This window comes from Aquarana catesbeiana, linkage group LG02 (assembly GCF_042186555.1).
Source record: "Aquarana catesbeiana isolate 2022-GZ linkage group LG02, ASM4218655v1, whole genome shotgun sequence".
NCBI lineage: Eukaryota > Metazoa > Chordata > Amphibia > Anura > Ranidae > Aquarana > Aquarana catesbeiana.
In genome coordinates this window covers 106,742,728-106,760,177 of record NC_133325.1, presented here as the reverse complement: position 1 = coordinate 106,760,177, position 17,450 = coordinate 106,742,728, and the positions used below count along the sequence as shown (strand labels likewise).

The 17,450-nt window shown below is 41.4% G+C and overlaps 1 protein-coding gene across 6 annotated transcripts in view; it reads right to left on the bottom strand.

The window, feature by feature from the left end:
• STARD13 (StAR related lipid transfer domain containing 13) overlaps positions 1-17,450 on the bottom strand; it is a 438,704-nt gene that overhangs the window by 55,649 nt on the left and 365,605 nt on the right. Inside the window, exon 2 of one of the 6 annotated variants that reach the window (XM_073613338.1) lies at positions 4,993-5,061. The exons of the other annotated variants lie outside the window; for them this stretch is intronic. The gene's annotated coding sequence lies outside the window, so the exon portion shown is untranslated. The remainder of the gene's footprint in view (positions 1-4,992; positions 5,062-17,450) is intronic. 6 annotated transcript variants of the gene reach the window in all.

Below are 17,450 nucleotides of genomic sequence, written 5' to 3'. Positions count from 1 at the left end.
GCCACCCACAACTCCAATTTCATCCAATTCAGCAGGTATTGGAGTTATGTATGGCTAACGTTAGGTGTGACAATGAACTTTACTAAATGTTGAGGAACTGGTTAGAGGAGAAAGAGATCTACAGACAAAAAATGACTTCTAGCTTTCATCTTCATTTCTACTTTTCCCTTTACAAAATAAATTCAATTTCCATCATAATGAACTCTCCCCACAATCTAATTTCCTATCACCTGCTTACATAAAGGGGAGGGACATTAAAGAGGAGTGAGGATTTAATGTGACCCTTTCCGTTCTTCTTGCTATTCCATCTAAGAGTACCTGTGCATAGAGGCTCTTTATAGCTCCCTCTCTCATAGCACAGCTCTTTAGGAATATGTCAGATCGTCAAAATTTGTTTATAGGGGTACAATGAAGTAATTGAATTATTTGCTGAGGTGACCTGGAGGAACTTGCCTCCCACTCCTTACTGTTATGGCCAAATGCCAAGCCATTCTGAGAGGCAAAGCTCCAGCACTTCTTGATACTACCTAAGCTTGCCCACCCCTTCCTGCCTGCTGAACATTTCTATAGGCCTCTGAGGTTGATGATGGGCCAAAAGGAATATCAAATGGGGGATATCAGCAAAATCCGATATTACTTTGATGTATCAGAACTTTGCCTATCAAGACAGCTAGGCATTCAGTCGTATCTGGAGGGGTTTGGGAGTTTACGGCAACTTGCTTTATTTTTTCCCCATGACAGTGTCTTTTTATTGTGGGGTTTGAGTAGAAAACAAACTGTTCTCGCTGTTTGATTCAAAAGTTTAGCTTATGACATCAGTAGGGCTCTGTTTTTCAGAAATCAAGACAAAATTGTAAGTAGGTTATATTTAGAGATCCAAAGTCTGTCATTAGAAAACATAGGGATGTTTTGTTTAGACCAGAGTTCTTTAACAATGATCCCAATGGGAGCAAAGAATGCTGGATTTTTGTTTGAGACCTAAACCCTGCTCCCTATGAGCTAAACTTTTTATAGTCCGAAGTCTCACATAACTCTTCCTCAGCATAATCAATACAAAGCTCAGCGTGAGAACACACAATTTTACAAGCCTTATTTCTATCTGCAGGGATACTTTTAGTATACAGTAGGAGACATAAATGTAAGACTAAGCGCTGGCTCTCCAGTATAAACACACGTTTAACACAGACCTTTGAGTTTTGACTAAAGACATTAACAATAGTTAGCTGGGCCAATCCGAGCAATCCTTTTTTGGCCCAGTGTGGTGTTTTTGCTGGAAAGCCACTGCGCCAGCTCATTAGTCACTATTTACATAGACGGCAGTTTAATGCCTTGGCCTCTGTAACATTGAAGAGGACATACAGTTCTTATGGAAGGAGAAATACACTGCAGATAAATGTAGAAAAACACATCTGCATCCCAAGGTAACATGAGCGCTGTGAGATGTCACAAAGAAACCAATGCCTAACTCCAGCAAACCTTTTTTTTAACGTTTTGAATGGTGTTGGGAAGAGTTAAACTTTCTCTTTGTGACCGTAGCGGGGAGATTTTCCCCCACTTTCTATCCACATGACACATGTGAATGCAACATAAATGCAACAGAAAAGATGTATGTTTTTATTTTTATTTTGCTGAATCGTATTTACCTAGGTGGATGAAGCATCAGTCCGATGTCGCAGTCTGTCCCCCGCGGGTTCTACACTGAGAACAGAGCGATCAAACACCAATAACTTGGTTCTCAGAGCTCCCTGAGCAGAGAGATGGTGACTGTCAGTCACCACTCTGCCCCCCCTCGCTCACTGGAGCCCTGGGATGTGGAGGGGGCAGGAGCAGGCAGGTCAGGCATGTGGATCCCGACCATATGGTTGCTATCCTTCCCGAGCCTGGACCGTCTCTGTGATGTCAGCTGACAGCCGGTTTCTGCTGAAAACAGAACGATCTGCACTCCTGTGATCTACAGGAGAAGTACAGCCAAACGAGCTTTAGCAATGATCACTGTATTAGTGTCACTGGTCTCCAAAAAGCGTGAAACGTGTCAGTTAGTGTCCCAGTGTCTGCCGCAATATCACAGCCCCCCTATACGTTGCTGATCGCTGCCAAAATAAATAAATAAATAATTAAAAAAAAATAAAAAACATCCCATAGTTTGTAGATGCTAGAGCTGCACGATTCTGGCTAAAATGAGAATCACAGTTTTTTTTTGCTTAGAATAAAGATCACGATTCTCGTAGCATAACATCATCTTTCACATTATACAAAAAAAATGGGCTAACTTTACTGTTTAGTTTTTTTTTAATTCATTAAAGTGTATTTATCCAAAAAATACTGCATTTGAAAGACCGCTGCGAACATACAGTGTGACATAAAATATTGCAACAACTGCCATTTTATTCTCTAGGGTCTCTGCTAAAAAATATACATAATGTTTGGGGGTTCTAAGTAATTTTCCAGCAAAAAATACAGATTTTAACTTGTAAGCAACAAGTGTCAAAAAAGGGTTTAGTCTTTAAAGTGGTTAAACTGCCCTCATCTACAGACGTTCCTTTGATCTAAAAAAAAAACAAATGTTACAATGCTTCTAAGCGATGTTGTGATAAACTTAGCTGCTGTTTTTTTTTTTGGGGGGGGGGCGGAGGGGTTGACAGCTGTCAGCTTGAGCATAGAACTCTCTGCACTGAATCGAGGAAATGCTGTGTTAAGATCGCGAGGGGGGTTGAATCGCAATCTCGATTCTTTCGCAATTAATCATGCAACTTTAGTAGACGCTATAACTTTTGCGCAAACCAATCAATATACACTTATTGGGGTTTTTTTTACAAAAAATCTAGCAGAATACATATTGGCCTACATTTTTGAAGACATTTGATTTTTTTTAAAAAAACTTTATTGGATATGTTTTATAGCAGAAAGTAAAAAAAATATTGTTTTTTTTTTCAAAATTCGCTTTTTTTTTGTTTATAGTGCAAAAAATAAAAAACGCAGAGGTGATCAAACACCACTAAAATAAAGCTCTATTTGTGGGAAAAAAAGGAAGTAAATTTTATTTGGGTACAGCATCACATAATTGTCAGTTAAAGCAACACAGTGCCGTATCGCAAAAAATTGCTTGGTTATGATGGTGGGTGAATTTTCCGGAGGTATATTTTCTTTATATCCTCCTACAGCTGGAAGTAAATTCACATTCGTTACCTTTGCTGAGGTTCTAGCTTTGAACTCTTCGTTCAATGCTTCTGGCTGGGATTGCAGTGTCAAACATGGTCAGATACTACATTGTATGAGCGTGTTTACATGTAGTAGGATGAAGAAAGGCTTAGAATTTGCTTGAGGCTTATGTGTGTTCAGCCATTCAGGCATCATAGAGAGTACAGCAGCATTAGGAACACATGGCAAGCTTCCCATTTTGCTTGTATGTGTGGAACCTCAATTTTAACTCTTTTATGTGTATGGTCTGATGGTAACATTCTTTTACTACTGTGAAAAGCTATAAATTATAAATCTCTTCCAAGCCCTTCCAACATTTCGTTCAGTAACAATTACAGAGACGGTTATAGAAATTAAACTGAAATGTAGAACCTTCCCTGACTTTATGGTAGTTACAGATATAGTCATTTGTGTTAGGGGGATCTGCTTCAATCACAAGGCATAATTATAACACAACTTGGCAACTGTGCCTTCATAGTTTTGGACTTAATGAGGAAACTCTATTATTGAAATCATGGATACTGTTTTCAGAGCACTTTAATATAATTGGACTTTTCAGGCATACATAATGATTTTATTTAACCGACAGGAAACAAATCCACTTTCTGTAAATCTTTTGCTTTTGTATTATGTAACTGTTACAAAGACCCAGTTGGCCATATCTCAACAAGGGTTGTGTCCCGCTGAATACCAATTTTATCATGTGATTTTGTTTAACAATGTATATGCTGCCAAAAGTAAATTCCGTGTATACCCCTGGTGCCCAAACTATGGCCCTTTGACACTTGTGTGGCCATCTTGACCCTTGAAAACAGTGATTTGTTCTAGTGCTTGCTTAAAGGAAAAGAACAGCCAAAGCTCATTTGGCCGCACTTCTCCTGTGGATCACATGAGTGCAGTTCGTTCTGCATGCCTGTGGCCCGTTTTCAGTAAACAGTGGACTGAAGCCTGCTGTCGGCTGACGTCACAGAGCCAGTCCAGGCTCAGGCAAGATCGAGACAGTAAAGTCAAGATCCACGCACAACCCTAGACAGGCACCTGGCTCAGCCTCTCAGCGAACCGCTGAGAGCCTGAGTCAGCTCCTCCCGCCCCCTTTACAGCCCAGCGCTCCAGTGAGTGCGGGAAGGACAGGGGAGAGAGACAGTGACTAATGCCGCGTACACACGATCGGACTTTCCGGCATACTTGGTCCGGCGTACCGGATTCCGTCGGACAATTCGATCATGTGTGGGATCCAAAGGACTTTGTTTTCTCAAAAGTTTGACGGACTTGTTTCAAATCTATCCGACGGACTCAAGTCTGGTCGAAAAGTCCGCTCGTCTGTATCCGACGGACTCGAGTCTGGTCGAAAAGTCCGCTCGTCTGTATGCTAGTCCGACGGACAAAAACCGACGCTAGGGCAGCTATTGGCTACTGGCTATGAACTTCCTTGTTTTAGTCCGGTCGTACATCATCACGTACGAATCCGTCGGACTTTGGTTGATCGTGTGTAGGCAAGTCCGTTCATTCGGAAAGTCTGTCCTAAATCCTGTCGAAAAGTCCACCGGGCAAAGTATACCGTAAAGTCCGGTCGTGTGTACGCGGACTAACAGTCACCAGCTCTCTGCTCATGGAGCTCTGAAAACTAGAGCGATCAGCCGGTCTTAGAGCCGGTGAGGAACCCATGCTGCATCCACCTAGGTCAGTATGATTTTGAAAAAACAAACCCGAACTTCTCTTTTAAGCCAGTTAATATTCTTTAGCTTAGTTTATAGTAAGTAATGCTTTAGTTTATTTCTTTCACACTATTCTTACATTTTTCTGTGATGTCCATCCCATTTCTTTTTTTGTTTTTTTTTCTCTGATCTTTGATAATAGACTGTGCTGTAAGAAATATCAAATGCGATACAAGTAAATGTTAAAGGAGAAGAATGGGATTTAAAAAAGTAAACATTGATACTCACCTCCATTGTGCAGCATCTGTGTGATTCTGCAGCTATCCCACATCGGTTCTAAGACCCCATACACACTATTAGATTTTCTGCAGATTTTTGTCTTCAGATTTGCCAAAACCATGTAGTGCAAGGGCCTGCCTGATTGCATACAAATTGAAACTCTTAAGATTTGACCTCATATTATATGGCTTTGGTAAATCTGAAGACAAAAATCTGCAGAAAAACTAATAGTCTGTATGGGGCTTTAGACTGAGAACTGAGTGATCACATGACCGCTGATCGTTCATTTCTTGGTCTGCTCAGAGTGGAGAGCAGTGATTGTCAGTCAACACTCTCTGCTCTGCCCCTCCACATGCACTGGAGTGCATGGGTGGGAATGGGGTGGGAGCAGCTGTTAATCAGGCAGCAGGGTGGATCCTGACAATATTGTTGGGATGCTTCCTCAGCCTGAAGCAGCTCTGCGGGCAATAGCCCACTATGAGTTGACTATGGGTCACAGGAGAACAAAAGGTGGGGGAAGCCGTCCCCACCAGGAGAAGACAGTGGCTACAGCAACCACTTGTGGTAAATGGAAGCAAATACAGCAGGCTGGTTGTACTCAAGCTGATCAATCAATCAACTTGGTACATTCAGCCTGCCCATTAATGGTTTGAATCGTGTATGGCCGGCCTTAGCAACCTACAGATTATGAATTCATATTATACCCTAACAAATGTCAATAAAAAATGTTTACTGCAACTGCATCTCTATACACAAATTCTGCAGAATGATTTGACCAAATGCATTTGCAGTGTTGTACAGATGAGGAGGAAAGACATTCCAGTAAGGGTAATGAGTCACTTCTGCTGTTTTAAGAAGACCATGGGGTAAACTTCCTGTAATCTCCTGCTACTATAGGAAGTTAGAATTAGAAAAGACATCTGTGCAGTATTAGGGCTCTTTTACACTATATGCAGTTGAATGTATTTTTTTAACGCAATATGAATGCATATAGAAGGAAAAATTAAAAAATGTATATATTTCAATGATCCTAGTTTTAAACCTTTGCAGTGCTTTCACATGCGTAAGTACAGAATGCTGCATTTTGCACACTGGGAGGCACATGAATGCACTGCAAACTCATATAAGTGTAAAAAAAAAAAAAAGCCAAAAAATGCACTGCAAATGCATTACAAATACATGTAGACGCCCATGTGGAACTGCACACTGTGCAAGGGGTTTCAGTGTAAATAAGACCTAATGCACATATTGACCATTATACAGCTGACAGTGGCCTGGTACAGCAAAGATGCACACAATTCAATGCACAGCAATAAACAGTCCTCGCCTGTACTCAACATAGCATAGGAGAGTTAAATATTACTTTAAGATTTGTACTTCACTACAGAGCTTACTGATTTATGCATAAGCAGGCTAACTTAAATGGAATATAACTTTTATATGTTTAATGCTATAATATTTTTTAGATATATTCTTGCACTAAGAATAACACAGCAACCTGCCCCTACAGTAGGTCAGGACACCACTTCCATACCTCCCAACTTTTTGAGATGAGAATGAGGGACACCTATTAGCAAAAGTATGTAGGCATAGAACACACCCCCTTGCCTTGGCCTCTTAAAGGAGAAGGAGGTAAAAAAATGATAAATTAATCCCATAAGTGCTTTTTTACCACTATTATTACTTTATATTGGCTTTTGACATTTACAAATGCAGCCATTCTGAAATTGGATGAAAGGTTTAGCACTGGGAAAAACTTTTTGAAAGATAAATAGTGCATTTTATATAAAACTATATAGATCAGACCAAAATGAGGGACAAATGAGGTAGAAAGAGGGAAAGAGGGACATTGTTCCAAATCAGGGACAGTCCATCAAAATCAGTGACATTTGGGAGCATTGCACATCCCTATATACAGTTGTGCTCATAGGTTTACATACCCTGGCAGAATTTATGATTTCTTGGCCATTTTTCAGAGCATATAAATGATAACACAAAAACATTTTTTTCACTCATGGTTAGTGTTTGCCTGAAGCCATGTATTATCAATCAACTGTGTTTACTCTTTTTAAATCATAATCACAAGAGGAACTACCCAAATGACCGTGATTAAAAGTTTACATACCCTGGTGATTTTGGCCTGATAACATGCACACAAGTTGACACAAAGGGGTTTGAATGGCTATTAAAGGTAACCATCCTCACCTGTGATCTGTTTGCTTGTAATGAGTGTGTGTGTATAAAAGATCAATGAGTTTCTGGACTCCTGACAGACCCTTGCATCTTTCATCCAGTGCTGCACTGACGTTTCTGGATTCTGAGTCATGGGGAGAGCAAAATAATTGTCAAAGGATCTGCGGGAAAAGGTAGTTGCACTGTATAAAACTGGAAAGAGATATAAAAAGATATCCAAGGAATTGTGAATGCCAATCAACAGTGTTCAGACTCTAATCAAGAAGTGGAAAATGAGGGGTTCTGTTGAAACCAAACCACGGTCAGGTAGAACAACTAAAATTTCAGCCACAACTGCCAGGAAAATTGGGATGCAAAGAAAAACCCACAAATAACTTTAGGTGAAATACAGGACTCTCTGAAAACATGTGGTTTGGCTGTTTTAAGATGCACAATAAGGAGGCACTTGAAGATGGGCTGCATGGTCAAGTCGCCAGAAGACAGCCATTACTACGCAAATGCCACAAAGTATCCCGCTTACAATACGCCAAACAGCACAGAGACAAGCCTCAAACCTTCTGGCACAAAGTCATTTGGAGTGATGTGACCAAAATTTCACTTTTTGTCCACAACCATAAACGCTACATTTGGAGAGGAGTCAACAAGGCCTATAGTGAAAGGTACACCATTCCTACTGTGAAACACGAAGGTGGATCACTAATGTTTTGAGGATGTGTGAGCTACAAAGGCACAGGAAATTTGTTCAAAATTGATGGCAAGATGAATTTAGTATGTTATCAAAAGATACTGGACGAACATTTGCATTCATCAGCCAGGAAGCTGCGCATGGGACGTACTTGGACATTCCAACATGACAATGATCCAAAACACAAGGCCAAGTAGACCTGTCATTGGCTACAGCAGAATAAAGTGGAGGTTCTGGAGTGGTCATCTCAGTCTTCTGACCTCAATATCATTGAGCACTCTGGGGAGATCTCAAACGTGCAGTTCATTCAAGACAGCCCAAGAAATTACAGGAACTGGATGATTTTTGCCAAGAGGAATGGGCAGCTTTACCATCTGAGAAGGTAAAGAGCCTCATCCACAAATACCACAAAAGACTTTAATCTGCCATTGATATTAAAGGGGGCAATACACAGTATTAAGAACTGGGGTATGTAAACTTTTGATCAGGGTCAATTGGGTAGTTACTATTGTGGTTATGATTTAAAAAGAGTAAACACAGTTGACTGATAATAAATGGCTTCAGCCAAACACTAACCTTGAGTGAAAAAAATGTTTTTGTGTTATCATTCATAATCTCATATTCTCTCATAACTTATGAGCTCAACTGTATATATATATATAAGTCGGAGACAAAGGGGTTGGCAAATAGACTGTGCACTTTGCAAAGTGTAGTTGCACTCTGCAAGAGAAGTCGCTCCGGAGCTTAAAAAAAAAGGTAAAGCTATGCCGACTTTCATCATCCAATCACGTGCAAGCAAAAATGCTGTTTTTCTTTTATCTTTCTTGCATGTGATTGGGTATTTTTTTTCAAAGTGAAACTTTACCTCATTTACTAAGTTCTGGAGCAACTGCAATTGCAGAGGACAACTGCACTTTGCAAAGTGTACAGTCTATTCGCCTTTAGTACACCAACCCCAAAGAGTTTAAATGCAATTGGAATTTTGAGGTGTCATAAATCATAAACCATACCACAAGATTACTGTGATTTAAAACATCAATTTTTTTTACCAATGTTCCAATAAAATCATATATATACTCCCACTGAGGGTGTTAGAACGCATTACAGGATAACAAGATAAAACCTCTTTTTGTGGTTTTACCACATCATCGTGACACATTTCCGCCCAAACATACACCCAGGAATGGAGCTGGATGCTCAGAGCAGTGTCATCCTATGAGAGGGCCGATTTCCCCTTAGTAAATCACCTGCTACACACGCCAGGTGCCAGGACGATATGTGAGTGGTTATTTTATATTGTTTTAAAATAAAAATCGTTTAAACTGGCATGGCGCAATGAGGATTTTTTCTGTCATTTCCATCCATCTGCATGAGGGCTTTTTTCTACACGAGACGTCAGCCAACAGACTTCCACAGGGGTATCCCCACACGCTTGCAGGACCACACTAGAGATAGGTGGTCAACCCCTAGGGGTGAGTGCACATCCATGTGGGGCACCCAGTCTGGGCATATCTGCACACGGATTCATTATTGAGCATGAGCACTTTATATCACCATTATTTGGGACTGTATTAGATATATGTGTGTAATCAATTTGTATAATATTTTGATAACACTAAGCGCAGTGGACTGTTTCATATTGTATTACGTTGCTTTTTAGCAATTATTTTTACTGCAGCTGGTGTATTTTTATACAATCTATTTCACCATTTTTGATATTCCTTAAACCAGTGGTGCTTAGGTTTAATATCTTTGTTGTCAGGATTAAGAGGATGAATGAAGGAAGCATGAGGGGATGATTTTGTAACAAGTGTAATGTATGGAACATTTAAGACTGAAGGCTTCTCAAGGACTAAAGTGAACAACCCTGTGCCTCTGACTACTGTATAAACTAGCTTGTGAGAGTATACCAACCATCGTGAGTTTAAAGACCCACTCTGGGATAATTTTTACCTTCGTCCAACCCCCTCATCAAATCACTGGATCAAAAAAAGCCCCAATCTAAAGGCCCATTTTTTTTACTTACCTTAACCTGCCTGCGTGATTGGACCCTTCCTATTGGATATCTAGTGACGGGGTCCCTTCAGAAGAGGACTGGGGTCATTACAGGGGGGTGGAAAAGGACTGGTGGTCTCAGGTTCCATCGCACCACTGGGTTTGAGGTGTCCCGCACCTGGAACTGGCTGAAGTAGAGGAACTAAAGTGGGGACTTAGGTTAGTCTATCTGGCTTAAAAAAAGTAAAGGGAAAAAAATAATTAGTAGGATGGGTTAGAGGTATGGGAAAAAAAATTTAGCCTTGAGTTGAGCTTTAATTATCTCCAGTTCTTATGAAGTTATATGGTTTTTTATATTCTGAGAAGTCTATTTGTGATTGCTGACGCACAGTCAGGAAACTATAAAAGAAACACATGTAATAATAAACACAGAGGCTGACAATAAACGAGGACAGCTCTCCCTGGACTTTGCTGACCTTGACTCTACAATCCGGACAAAATATTTCCACATTACTAACAGATCCATGAAGTTTCCAAGCTCTGTAACATTTTCAGTGAACTTGCACAGGGCACAACCTTCTCTGAAATAAATATGTGTTGGAAAGTTTCTATCATATCCATTTATCTACTTTCTTTTTACTTAGTATACATTAGAGCATGAATGGAAATAATTTAAGGTCTACAAAAACATTAGCAAACACTACACTGTCAACAGTAACCATCTGTATTATATTTACACTAGTTGGAAACATTGGCCAGATCATATTGGGTATTTTTGTTTTCTGGCACCAGTATTCCATATTTATACAGCCCTGTATTTTAGGAAAACTTGCAATTGCGTATGTTTTGACACCAGAGGCATAGCTTAAAGCTTGTGGGCCCCAAAGCAAAAGTTGACCTAGTGCTCCTGCCACTACCACCAGTCGCTTCCACTGTGCACCATGATAATCCCATGGTGCACCAAAATATTCCAAGTGGCTAAAGAGCTATTAAGATTTTTATCTCCATATTGAGAGGGTAATTCAAAAGATTTTGGAGAAACCGTCTACATTTTGACATACCTCTCCAATTCTTTTAAATACCTTTGAGAGGTGGAGATCTACCTGAACAACATGTAAGAAATCAACATTTAAAGAAATTTCAAGGCCTAACTAAATAGTAAGGAAAACTTAGAAAATATGTTAAAACAAATGTCAGTAGAGCAGTGGATAGTGTGTGGTCAGTGTCAGTAGGGAAGTGGGCGGTGTCAGTAGAGCAGTGGATAGTGTGTGGTCAGTGTCAGTAGGGAAGTGGGCGGTGTCAGTAGAGCAGTGGATAGTGTGTGGTCAGTGTCAGTAGGGAAGTGGGCGGTGTCAGTAGAGCAGTGGATAGTGTGTGGTCAGTGTCAGTAGGGAAGTGGGCGGTGTCAGTAGAGCAGTGGATAGTGTGTGGTCAGTGTCAGTAGGGAAGTGGGCGGTGTCAGTAGAGCAGTGGATAGTGTGTGGTCAGTGTCAGTAGGGAAGTGGGTGGTGTCAGTAGGGCAGTGGATGGTGTCATTAGGGCAGTGGACAGTGCCAGTAAGGCACTGGATGGTGTCAGTCAGTAAAGCAGTGGACAATGTCAGTCAGTAGAGCAGTGGACAGTGTTAGTATAGCAGTGGACAGTAGGCAGAGGATGAGGTCAGTAGAGCAGTGGATGTTGTCAGTAGGGCAGTTGGACGTTGTTAGTAGTTTTTTATTTTTGTTATTTTATTTTTTATTTTTTACCATTTTATTTATTTATTTACAATTTTTTAAATTTTTTTTATTGCTTTTTTACAATTAAAAATACAAACAGTAGTTACGATCGTAACAACAATAGAACAGACGGTACAATGCTACAGCACCAGCAGCCAGTACGGCAAAGGGACCTTGAAGTGCAAATACTACATACTGTATATGCAAATAAATTCAGGGACATATGATAGATAATCCAAGAAGTTAAGTAAAAGAGTACTAACATAAATCTACCACGCCACAGAGGGTACAAGATGGCCTCACCCCCCTTAAAGACCCCCCCCCCCAAGGGGGGCCCAAAAAGTGGGCACTGGGCTCAGTAATCGTATCCAAAGCTTATACCAGAGAAGCTCAAAATAACCCAAGAGACCATTTAATCAGGAACCAATGACAGTGTTAACACGTTAAATTGCTTTATTAATAATGGCTTTGATTATTTGTATATACATATATAAAATTCTAAATATTTTTATTAAGTTATAATTTTAATACTAGTAATTAGTATATTTTAGTATTTTCAGTATTTTACTTTGATAGGTGGGAATTTAGGTATGTAGGTGTACATTTTTTATTCATTCATGATGTTGAATCTATATACACATTTTTTTTTAGCTCTGAGTGCTATTTTACTTTTTGACCACTAGATGTCAACATTAGGTGAACACCCATTTATTAATATGTAGTCCAGGGGTGCCCAACCTTTTGAGGAGCGAGGGCCACTTTATCGACTTGGTAACCGGTCACAGGCCACAATGAGTGTAAAGGGGGGATGGCAGGTCTGTGTCCACTCTGCATATGTAGAGCAGACACGGATGCAACCCACTCTACCCTAAGGGCCCTCCGATCCGCCCAGACAGAAGGGGATAGATCCCCTTCTGTTTTTTTTTTAAGGAGATCGGATTGCAGATAGGTGGGTGTAAACGGACACAAGTCCGTTTACATCTGCCGATCTATAGAGGTGAATGGAGAGTCTGTTTGAGTCCACCTGAAAAACAGACAGGCGGACCAGATCAGACCAGTCATGTGAAAGGGGCCTAAGGCTGCTTTCACACTGATGCACAGCGGTTTACCTGCTCCTCAATTGACCTCAATGTTCATTTCTTCCTCAGGATTCCTGCAGCTAGCTGGTACTGCTGGCTGGTACTGCCGGTGGGTACTGCTGACAGGTGCTGGTACTGCTGGCGGGTACTGTTAGCTGGTACCGGTACTGCTGGCTGGTACTGGTACTGCTGACTGGTACTGGTACTGCTGGCTAGTACTGGTACTGCTGGCTGGTACTGCTGGTGGGTACTGCTGACTGGTACTGCTGGCTGGTACTGGTACTTATGACTGGTACTGCTGGCGGGTACTGGTACTGCTGGCGGGTACTGATACTGCTGGCTGGTACTGGTACTGCTGGTTTATACTGCTGGCTGGTACTGATGACTGGTACTAATGGTGGGTACTGGCACTGCTGGCGGGTACTTCTGGTTGGTACTGGTACTGCTGGTTTATACTGCTGGCTGGTACTGATGACTGGTACGGATAGTGGGTACTGGTACTGATGACTGGTACTACCTGCTGGTACTGGTACTGCTGGTTGGTACTGGTACTGTTACTGCTGGTTGGTACTGGTACTGTTGGTTGGTACTGCTGGCTGGTACTGGTACTTCTGGGATGTACTGGTACTGTTGGTTGGTACTGGTACTGCTGGCTGGTACTGGTACTGATACTGGTGGCTGGTACTGATACTGGTGGCTGCTGTCCCAGATCGCGGGTTCCTGTGTCCCGACCTGCCATCCCCGAGCATAATTGTGACAGAAGCATGCAGCTGCAGTAGAGAGCAGAGCCGATGCTTCCTGTCACAGGTGGAGTACATTTGGTATACATTTGGTGAAGGAGCCGGTGCTATACAGGAAGCATCGGCTCTGCTTCCTCTAGCGGCGGCTCTTCGCACTAATGCTCGGAGATGGCGGGCTGGGAACCCGCGATCTGGGCTTGCCGGACGCCATCTCAGAGCAAGACATGGCGGGCCACATCGGAGTGCACTTCGGGCCACATGTGGTTGGGCACCCCAGATGTAGTCATTCTATGATGTAGTTTTTCTTTTCTCAGTATATGAGTTTTTATATATACCTTTTTTGATTTATCGACATATGCTCAGGTACGTTATTAATTATATATCGCTCATCTGGATCTGTTTTCTTTATTCTTTTGCTTTTCCTGCCCTTCTTCCGTTTAGTTATACATAGGGGAGAGTGGATACTTCCGCCCTTTTGTTCCTATGCTTTTAGTACAAATAGAGCGTGGTGCATGTCTGGTAACCACGCCCCTGATGACGTCAATTCTATGACGAAACGCATAGTGTAGGACCAGATTTGACGCTACCACGCTCAAACGGCTGCTTAATACACTGTCTATGGCAATCGCCACTGTCTATGGCAATCGCCAATGCAGCTTTTATGACTACACGCTCATTTTACTAGATGACTATGTGAGTGTATTCTGTTCTTTTATTCAAATAAAACGTTTAGACAGTATCACGCTATGGATTTCTTTTATTCACATGCATCTGTGTGAGGTTGTGATGCTGGATTTTCCAGGACTGACAGTACCTTTGTGGACACACCTGGGAAGCGATTTTCCCCACTGCGCTGTCTGGCTTTTCCATTAGTTTGGAAGCCACCATCCTTTTGGTAAGTTGCCATCTTCTTACTTTGGAGGTGTTTCACACTGGAGCATCTGGGGAAGCTGGTTTACTCCTATGTGCATCTGTACTTCCGTTTCACGCCTCACTTGCTGGATCTGATTGGGACACTGGAGTTTATTTCTAATCCCCTTTTTTTCTTAATTTTTCCTTTAACCATATGGACTTTTTTTACATTTGATGAATTTATTTATCATTAATTAATTTTGCAAATGTTTATTTCTTTTGGAAACACGTTCATGCATGTTTTATAGTGCTGCACTTTTTGTAGGCTTTTGTGGCTTTTTAAATATTTTTTACATTATTTTTTTTTAGCAGCCCTGTTGGGGGGCTTTGGGGAAATATCATGGTTCTAAACAAACGCCAGATGCCTCACTTTTGGGACAGAAAAAAGAGATTGAGGTCACTCAGCCTCAGCTGCACAGAATGAATTAACAGGAATAGCTCTATACAGAGTTTCCCATTCATTTACAAACTGAAACATAGTAAACCCAGTTTACTATGCTTCGGTTATGAATGAACACAGTGAGTGATAGGTACAGATCACTCACTGTGTTCATTCAGAAAAGGAAGAGGCCGGTAAATGTCCATATTTAGTGGCCCCTTCCCTGCTCTCTATCCTGAAACATCCCCCACGGGGGGGGGGGGGGGGAGAAGCATGCAGCTCTGCGTGGGGGACCAGGGGTGCACACAGGGGGCCCAGGCAACAGAAAGAGTAACCTGGACATATACAAGAACTGATCTCATCCATATTCCTCCTACGGCTGCTGAATGCCAGTTGGAGGGAGAGGAGAAGAAGCAGGCTTTCGGCTGCTGCAAGAGGAAAATGGAGGAGATTGGTTCCTGTATATGCCGTCCTTGCTACCCCTCCTGTCCCCATGTAGAATTTAATGTGACAGAGAGGCATGGGCCCTTTGGAGCATGGGTGGGGTCGGCATTACGATCCCTGACGCAATGCCAGTGATTGACACTTATTCACTAACACGTAAGGATAGACAATAGAGTAGAGTTAAAGTGATTGTAAAGTCCTATTTTTTTTTAAATAACAAACATGATTGACTTACCTGCTCTGTGCAATGGAATTGCACAGAGCAGCCCCGAATCGCTTCTTCTCGGATCCTAAAAAATCCTAAAAAATCCTTAAAGCAGAATTTTAACTAAAACCTAACTACTGTTAAAACTGTCTCTTCCCCACTCCTAACACTTATTCTGACTAACTTGTGTAAGAAAGACCTGTATACTTACCTATTTTCAGACTGCTGAGGTATGGTCACGTCTTCTCCCCTGTGACAGCTAGCGCCAGCTGCATGGGAGAACAGAGAGAATGCCCGATAATTGCTGGTATTGCCTGGGAGCATGAAGTGACTCATAGGCTTCACTGGCCCATCCTCCTCTCCCCTGCTGCCATGTTGGCTGACACAGGATCAGGATAATGTGGCCAGATGGGAGCAACCTGAAAATAGGTAAGTAGATGCATCTTTCTTACACAGGTTATTCAGGATAAGTGTTAGAAGTGGGCAGTTTTAAGGCTAGTTAGGGTTTGCCCTCAATTCCACTTTAAATACTTTACCTTTACCTCCTCTATAGAGATCTTCACTGTGTGGCCTTGTCCAGCAGCACCCAGCCAGGCTGTGCATCCACTGCATATGTGCGCCACTCACCACATTCATTCCTTTGGATGGGGCCATATTCTTATGGATGACACCATAGAAAAGAAGGGGGCAAGCGGCATGCATGTGCAGAGGATGCAAGCCCCATCCGGCATTATTACAATAAAAGGCATTCAGAAGCCATGCAAGGCTGCACAGTGAAGATCTATGGTGTGGGACAGAAGGTAAGTATTTAAAACGTAGAGTGTATGTCCAGCCAAAACATTTTAATTTAGTTTTGTATAGAATGGAAAACAAGAGAGGACAGGAAGTGATGGAAAATCTACAGTGGGAACACATACAGTAATAGAAAGCTGCCAAGAGTTCTAGCTTTCCCCACTCTACTTAACAAGCATTTTTATTTCTGTCTGTGTTGATGTTGGGAATTTCCCTTCACCTTCTTTCTGGTGAAATAGCAGGGCAGTAAGTAAAGGGAAATCTGTGTAAATGAGCATCAGATATAATAATAAAACCTAACAGGGGGACAGGGGTTATAATTCTTCCCCAGCCTACTCAGACCAAAAAAAAGGTTTTAGCTGGATATATAATTTATTTAGGGATAGGTGGAGAGTTCTACAACTAATAACAAAAAGAACAATTGAGCATTGTGAGATTTTTCAGCTAGATGCTCCCCCACCACAACACAGAGGAGACTTATAATAGGGAGGATATGGGGTATGCTCTTTACAGGACAAATGAAAACCCGCAGCAATAATTATCCTTATCATTTACCAATTAAGTGTTGTATCTTGAATTGTTTGAATAGCCAAAACTTTTTTTCAGTTTTGGATGAAGTCAGGGATTATAACCCATCAAGTTGTTAATATTGCTGTCCTTGTCCCCACTCGGGAGTGGGATCATCACTAATTGGCTGAAAGTGATGGGAAATCCAACATTTTAAAGTTGTCAACAGAGCAAGACGTGAGGCTAAACCTACCGATCTGTTCTGTCGACAACTAAGAATTCACCTTATTCTGCAGAGATTTCCACGCCTTTTATGTCTCCAGTAAAGGAAATGAAAGCAATCTCTCCCATTGGACACAGATAAATTGTGTCCAACTGGGGAGAAAAACTGACATGGGTAACCCTTACCTACTGTAGCCAAAACTGATATTAAAAAAGTTTAGGCTTTACAAACACTTTTTTTATATTATTATAAATAAACATGTCATACTTGGTTATAGTGTTTTATAGTGTAAAATGCATATGGACACTTTTGGCATTTGACTTTAGCAGCAAAGTGTGGAAATTACTTCAAAATTATATTAAAATTACAGTAGGACTGTTTGAACATGACTGGTGTGCTGTACAGGCTGTATAGGAATGTTAAAATAACTGAATATTGATTCAGTGATT